The sequence below is a fragment of the Anopheles moucheti genome, chromosome 2 (assembly GCF_943734755.1).
Source record: "Anopheles moucheti chromosome 2, idAnoMoucSN_F20_07, whole genome shotgun sequence".
Classification (NCBI taxonomy): Eukaryota; Metazoa; Arthropoda; class Insecta; order Diptera; family Culicidae; genus Anopheles; species Anopheles moucheti.
In genome coordinates this window covers 90,356,520-90,363,912 of record NC_069140.1, presented here as the reverse complement: position 1 = coordinate 90,363,912, position 7,393 = coordinate 90,356,520, and positions in this window count along the sequence as shown.

The following is a 7,393-nucleotide window of genomic DNA, read 5'->3' as shown; positions in this document are numbered from 1 at the left end:
CCCAAGAGAGAGAGATAGAGAGCGAATAAGAGCATAATATCCACCCAGCGCAATCGAAAAATAAAGAAAAAAACATTCGCCCATTCGTCGGTTGTCAATCCAACAGAAACTATCCCATTCCAATAGGGGGTTTCCCTTTGGCAGGATGTGTTTATGAGTTGTGAAACACAACACCAAACAAAAAAACAAGCGACGGAAAACAAATCTAGCTCAAGTACACAAGGACAAGGTTTGGGTCCGCTGTTGGGGCGCGTGAAGCAGCTTACCAAAGACTTTTTCTCCACCGTCCTCTTTTGACGGCAAGCGAGGCATATCGGCGTATCGGCAGCAGCAAAGAAAGAGGGTACCACAGCTCTCAAGGATACGGAGTGGAGAACGATTGTCTCCAGCGAACCATTGTTGCAGAACAAAAACTTCCCGAGACAGCTTCCGGTGGCACACGGATGCGAGGGAGGGTGGCGATTTTTTTCTCTGCCTTCGCATTGCTCCACACATTTTCTTCTCCAACAAATATTTGAATCGTTTGACTCATTTATTTGTTTCCAGGGTTTTGATTTTTGCTGTCCAATTTCCTGCGCCTCTGAGTGGGTGCTGCTGTTTTTTTTCTGTTGCAACTAATCAACATGTAAAACACTTTGAGCTTGAAAAATGCCTACGGTGGAGCGTGGAGATTCCTGGACCGTTCCCATGAACACTTCAAGAAAATGCTTGAACATCATCCCGCTGGAGAACGAAATGGTTCAATTTCGGTGCTCAGCAACGCGTGAAGCTTTTGCTTTCTGCACGCAACGCAACCACTGTGCAACGGCACACAGTTTCCATACAGTTTCCTTGGACGACCTTCGGAAATGGACCGGGGGTGCGCGCACTACAACGCACGGTGCCGTGATAGAGATGACGGTTGCAGAGCAAATGGGAATTTATTTTCCGTTCATCCGTCACCAAAACATCACCGAACGTCACACGGTGGGAAATGGGAAGGGTAGAAGGGGAAGGTAGGTGAGGAAAGTATTGGAAGCAGTTTCGCTGCTGGTCCGTGTGCTAGTGTTTACTCAGCAGCATCGTTTCCATCGCGGTTTTGCGCTTAATAAGCACTACGTGTAACACACACTGCCTACATTCGGGCGCTTTATGAGCCTGCAGCGTAAGCGATTCCACAGCATCCAACCGTTTTTGTCATTAGCACTATACTGCGATACATAAATACTCGATGAAGGCACAGCATCGCGTCGCGCAGCGTTTTGCAGCCTTTCGCCTCCGGTGGGCTTTGTAGGATTTGCACGATTTTCCCACGCTTCCCGGGGGTTGGGCACGCGGTCGGTTCGAGCTGGCCCTTTGCCCAAGTTCACTGCAGTCGGGCCATCCATTAGGGCCACAGCCTTCGACGCTTCATCGAGCCACAACAAGCTTGCTTATTCGCACACGCTCACACACTAACACACGCACACACACAGACATACACGGTAGGAAACTTTTTGCACAGCGGTATACCGTTTGGCGAATGCCCGGGCCTCAAAATTCAAGGCCCGGTAGGATTATTACAAGTATCCGTTCTGGTTTTTTTTTTTTTTGGGAGGAGATTTTCACTCCCATTTGCAGGAACCAAAAACGCTGCTATGCTTACGGGACTAGCAAAATTGGCCCTCGCCCACAGGGCCACACTAGCGCGCGGACAGTTGCGGCAGTTTTGCAGCTTATTATGTGATACAAAAACACACACGGTAACGGAAGCTAAATTGACACCGATGATGATCCTCACCGAGGGAACACACTGCGTAAACTGAACACGGTCAAAACACCTTCCAGTGGGCAAACCACCTCTGGGAGACCACCGCTATTTTTCCGGGAGCAATTCACTCACAACGTTTCACACGGGTTCTTTCTTATTGCTTGTTTCTTCACCACCAAACAAACTCACAGCAGCAAAACCGTGCGGGATGTTTCTCCAGGACTCTCCGTCGTGTGTGGCGATGTGCTGTGCAAATGAGGAAAAGCTTCTCTTGCAGGAGGTGAGAGCTTTCTCATACAGCGGGCACTCACGGAAAATGGGAACTCACGAATGATATTCAGCTGGAAAAAACGCCCGACCCTACTGTAGGATTGCTTTAAGGGAAAATCCCTTCATATCCGCACTAGACAGAAACGGTTCGTTACGGCAACGACTTTCCCAGAGCCTACTGCGTAAGGCAAAAACAGCCTCTCTCTCTCTCTCTCTCTCTCCGTCATACACTCACACACATTCTCACTAATAGTAACTCACCGCAGTAGAGTAGCACAAGAGATGAGTGTTCTAGTTGCAGTACTAGAATTGCCTGTTCCGATGGCATCGAGCGAACTCTCTTTTCGGTAGTAGATCGCCGTGCTATGTATACACCACCACTGCTAATCCCCGCAATAACATACACCAACACTGTGAACAAACATGTGCAGAACGCGAGAATACACACGCCAAAACCCGATGAACAGTGTGCGAAAATAATAATACAACCGCCACGTGATTGAGCGCTCGGATGATGCGGAAAAAGGGGAGGGCACAAAGCATGGGAAATGTTTTTCCTTTTTCGGCCTCTGGCATGATAACTATGACGACAGCCGTAGAGGTAGTAGTATTGAGCTATTGTGAACTTGTGTGTTTGTGAGAAAAGAAGATGAAATTGGGATAGAATAGTAGAATGCTGTACCGGATAGGTTGTACTACTGATGGGACTTCATCTCAATAACCTTTCCTTATTAAAGATTTATTTAGATGACAGATTACAATGCAAGAAATTCTAACTATTAATTTGTAGTATTCACTTATTAAAATAATATTCGTTTAGTATTAGAATATTCCAAAAATATTTTAGAACCTTTTTCTTAATAACATTCGCATTTTGTTCAACAAAGTCCTCCACACAATCATCTCACATCGCCCGGAGTTCTCCATTCGAAGAACTCCTACTACGCTCTGTTATGATAGGGCACGTCATGGAATAAAATTATGCTCCCCAACAAGCAAAAATAAATACAAAAAAAAAACCCAAAATGAGAGGGAGAGAGAGAGCGAGAAATTTGTGAGAGACAATGCAGAACCAAACTGTGACGTCAGCAACACGGTGAAACGTTTGTTATTTAGTTTCACTGCCGTTCTTCAAACCCCCGGAGGTAAAGCATCCTTTCCCTCCATTGGACACTGTTGAATCATTATACTTCGCAGTGTATGATGGGGCAGGTGGCATGATTTGTGGAAAACAAAGCAAAAACTAAAGCTTATTATATTCCACCCGTCGCCTGCTAATGAGTGCGCGTTGCTATAAGTGATGCTTCTATTTAAAGTTTATCGGGCGTCGCATAATGATCCTAACTCGTGTACAATAATACTAAACAGCATAATGATGGCTTCGGTCTTTACTCGTTATTTTTTATTTTTCAAATTCTTCACCACCGCGCTCAGGTTATGTCATGAACCTCGTTGCGAAATTAAGATGTCCGGAAAGCTTCCAGTGAAATAACTCTTCTGCTTCAATTTCCCCAAAATCCATCCACAGCAACCAACAGCCGGAAGATAAATGAATGTCTAAATTTCACATCAACGGGGCTGATGATGTCCAACTTTCATCCCGAATGCCCGACCATAAGAATAGCGCACTCTTCACCGGGTAACGAGAGTGTCTAAAAATAGTGAATGTTGTACTTTCGTTTCCTTCTGCCCTCTACTGTTGGCTTTCCCGAAAGCTAACGAACAACCAACATCCACCCCCACCCGGTAAATGTCCGCCGTAGCATGCTCGTTAAGCTTTTTTTTCCTTTGTGGGACTCGTTTCGCTGCACCGACTGCTGAAGCGGTAGTTCTTCCGATTCATTTGCTACATAATTTAATGCTGCTATGATGAAACATGGCCAACAGAGCATCCATTGTCCGCACGTGGTGTGGCTGTGGTTTAGAGATCTCAATCAACGGACGGGTGCTATTTTCTCCATCGAATAAAATGTTAATTACTACGTCATGAGGTTATTGGAAGGTAGTTGTAGTTACTGCTCAATGATGATACAGATGAACGTCCTTCTTTTGTTATTATTTTGATTTATTAATTTAATTTTTCCTATATTACTTATTCCAATGGAGACGCCTAGTCCTTCACCGTGTGTAGCATAATAATAATTATATTATTTATTAAATATATATTATGCTTATTAGATTATTGTTATTATTATTATTATTATTATTATCATCATTTTCATTTTAATAACTTGTTCATTAACTTATTTTAATTTAAGTAAAAACAGACGTCTGAAGACTGATATTTCAAACTTATTTTTTGTACGTTCGCAAAAACCAGCAGCTAATTAAGAAAACAAACATTTACTTCCTGCTGTTGTTTTAACTCCAGACCGTGTTTTGCTTTGTCTGAAATGGCAAGAATTAGTTTAATGCTTCAGTGCCCTAAACACGGCCAGAAAAAAAAACCGTACCTTTCTATCAGCAGCGAGAACAGTGAGCTTTCGTTTGCTCAGCATTTAATTAGTATGAAATACGTACCAGAAATTAATGACGAAAGCTTTTCAGCACCGGTAGCATTGGGCGTAATCCTTTCACATTCACAAATTACTACTTCTGGTATAAACTTTACTTTTAATTGCCTTCGGCTTTGGCTCATATAAAACATCCCATTAAAGCGCTCAGCTTCAAGCTTCTTGTACGTGTTTTGCGCCGTGTTTTTAGTTGCGTAAATATTCGAATTGCACCAAATCGAAAATCTGCCAAACCGGACGGTAACCCGTTGTTCTGCCGTCACCCATTACGGTACGCTCGGTGGACGCTCCGTACCGGCATATGTGTTGCGCTTCATCTGCAGAAGTCGTTTTGCCATGAAATATTATCTGCATCACCTTCGCACCTGCTCCCTGACAGCCGGCTCGGCATCGGTGTTGGTGCATCCGTATCCACCTAAACGCATTGGAACGACGTTCCAGCAGGTCTGTTCTGATTGTTTGGAGGCCCGTAGATGCGTTCTGCGTGTAAATTATTAGCAAAACTGTTTAGAGTAAATTTAAATCATTATAATCCGTTGCCTATTTTCCCTCACAATTTCCCTCACAGCACGAGATCCTACACACATAAAAGCTCTCAACGTCATACACAAAACCTGGCCCGGTGCATGCGAAAAAGGCCACAGGCATTGGAAGCAAAACACTCACACACTGCCGGCAAGATGTGACCACTGGTGACGTCAATTCAATCTCGGAAAAAAGTAAACGGTAGCTTCCACCGATGACTGGTTTCATTTATTCTCGTGCCATAGTCTCCGGAGTAGGAAGATTCGGTTGCAAAATGGTTTTGATTAGAGGACACCCCTGGCATTAGCAATATGCTGCATGACGGTTCTTCATTCAGCACGAGGCTTGGCGCAACTACTTTTGTTTGAAATTGGACGCTGGGAGTTGTATTAACGTGCGCTTAGAATACGCTCACTTGCCAATTAATTATTTAGATTTCCTAATTGTCCGCATCAACAATTCCTCGGGGTTTCCTTTCAACAACTTACAATGAAGGTTAATTAATTTGAGAGCATCGCTCCATACATCATTCGGCATGGAGCTCGATGTAGAGAAAAACACTCATCGAACACCCTATTGCATAGATTTAGGCGTATAATTCAATTCGCTGCTCGACGACTGCTCGAAATAATAATTATTTCCCCTTCACGTACTCTAGCATGTTTTTATCTAGTTCTAACAAATATTTACTCTAAAAAAACACTCTCTGCTCAAAACCTCTGTTCTACCTTGCTACTTGAAAGGGATTGAGAACTGGGGAACAAAGAAAAAAAAACCTTCATTAATGCAATTAACGACACAATTTGTACTCCCTTTGTGAGGCGAAGATCGTTAAAACCGAAAATCTAATTAAAGCTTTACAACTTCCGAAATGAGTCGTACCGGGCGTTCCACATATTGGTGGTGGTGGGTGACCGAAGATATCGCAGTGCTAGAGAGAAAGCCGTCGGATTCGCCATCGAGCTTAATCAAATTATTTCAATTTAGAACCTCGACCACTTTTTTCGGCAAAACGGATCCCGTCGCGTTACTAAAATATAAATATGGATGGTTTTATTTACTGAATCACTATTTGATCCTTTTGAGAAAAAAAACCCCGATTACCCCATAATGAAATGTCCGCATTATCGTTCTGCAGCTTCACGTGTGCATGTAAAGCCCATCACTCACACGCCCAGGTACACCCCCCCCCGGAGGGGTGGGAATCACGACGATTTACCTCCGCAGCATCCACACCATCACACGACGGGCGGAAGGTTAAAACAACTGTGGGAAAAATCGAGCAGTAAGTGCTTCCCTTTCATCGATTTTCAACCCCCACAAACACACCCCCACCGGGTGCAACCGGTTGCCGGTTCGGGCCACCGCACGGGCCAAAAAGGCAAACGCACAACAAAGATTCTGCGAGAGCCGAGAATAATGCCTTATCCTGCAGCTTGCGATAAAATGTTAGCCGTCTGTGGGTATGGTTTTACGCATCTGGAATGTATTGTTTTTGGGATGTGTGCGGGTGTGCATCCCCGCATACGAATTCCTGCCCACATTATCGTTCTGTGCTTGTGCTCACACTCTCTCACTCTGTACGCAGCCTCGCTTTGGGAATAACAATGGCAAGCCTCCTTTTTCTTAACAGATGCCTCCATCCCCCTTATCTTCCGTATGTCACCAATACAATCGTACACGGTAAGATAAAAGGGGACACGTTCGACAACAGAGAGTCGGACACGCAGATACGGTACGTGCTCGGCAGCGTTCAAACGACTGTGACGTCATTCGGTAAAGCCTTCAAATCTCGCACCGCACTATATTCGGGGTGGCAAATGCGTAGCAGCTTATCCGCGTCGAAAAGCCAATACTTTGGAAACCCGCATCCGCAAAAGCAAACAAAAACAAAACGCATCAGACTGGTTCGATTTTATTCGAAATGATTTGTTTTAGCGCAAGAGCTAAGGTGAGGAAAACGGGATTTTTCTGGCCACAGTCACGCTAACGAAACGACACTGTGAAAATTCACCGCCACGTACGAAATGGCCACAAAATGGAGTCATCAGCAGGAGGTGTATAATTCATGCAATTGTTTATTCAATTACTGGTCCGAAACGAAACGTGCTTAGCATAAAACGCATCACCGTAAAACCGTAGCTAAACAAATTACATACCATACTGATTGCGACATACATTTGGCATCTCTTTTTTTTGTGGTTTAAAGTAATCAAAACACCAATATTAAAATTAAATTACGTAAATAAAATATATCCAATAAAACCATAAGTCCAACGAAGGGAACTTTTAAACTAAAGACGATAAACGATTAGCATACATTTAAACATAATTAAATAATAATACACGCATGTAT